The sequence below is a fragment of the Staurois parvus genome, unplaced genomic scaffold (assembly GCF_062004578.1).
Source record: "Staurois parvus isolate SC_StPar_1 unplaced genomic scaffold, SC_StPar_1.0 ptg000105l, whole genome shotgun sequence".
Lineage (NCBI taxonomy): Eukaryota > Metazoa > Chordata > Amphibia > Anura > Ranidae > Staurois > Staurois parvus.
This window is the reverse complement of record NW_028317901.1, coordinates 6,654,600-6,655,294: the sequence shown is the minus strand read 5'-3', so window position 1 is coordinate 6,655,294 and position 695 is coordinate 6,654,600.

Below are 695 nucleotides of genomic sequence, written 5' to 3'. Positions count from 1 at the left end.
GCCTTGTACCATACCGGAAGTGTCTGTTGCTTAGCTGCAGAGTTGTGTGGTATAGAGTGCTATACAGCTGTTGTCGTGTCAGTCATGTTTACATTTGGTATCTCTTAACATATACACTAAATTGGCAGAAGTATTGGGACGCCCCTCCAAATCATTGGATTCAGGTGTTCCAATCACCTCCATGGCCACAGGTGTATAAATCAAGCACCTAGGCATGCAGACTGCTTCTACAAACATTTGTGAAAGAATGGGTCGCTCACAGGAGTTCAGTGACTTAAAGCGTGGTACTGTGATAGGTTGCCACCTGTGCAATAAGCCCATCTGTGAAATTTCCTTTCTACTAAATATTCCATAATCAACTGTAAGGCTACGTTCACACTAGCCTTGTGTGCAGGCGGCAGAGAGGCGTTTGGAAAGCGTTTTTACCGCTTCCCAAACGCCTCTGCCAATTCTGCACATTACAGCACATGGTGCTGTTCTAACGGGAGCGTTTGCGTCGCGTTGCGTCGCGGCAAAACGGACGCCTCTGGACGAGTCAGGAGGCTTTGAAGCCTCCTATTCTTGTCTATTATGCCGCTCCGCAAACGCCCGGCCGGCGTTTGCGGTGCGGTTGTGACGCGTTTGCGGGGCGTTTGCGGAGCGGTAACACCACTCAAACTGCATTATAGGCGTTTGTGGGGCGTTATTAACGCTCT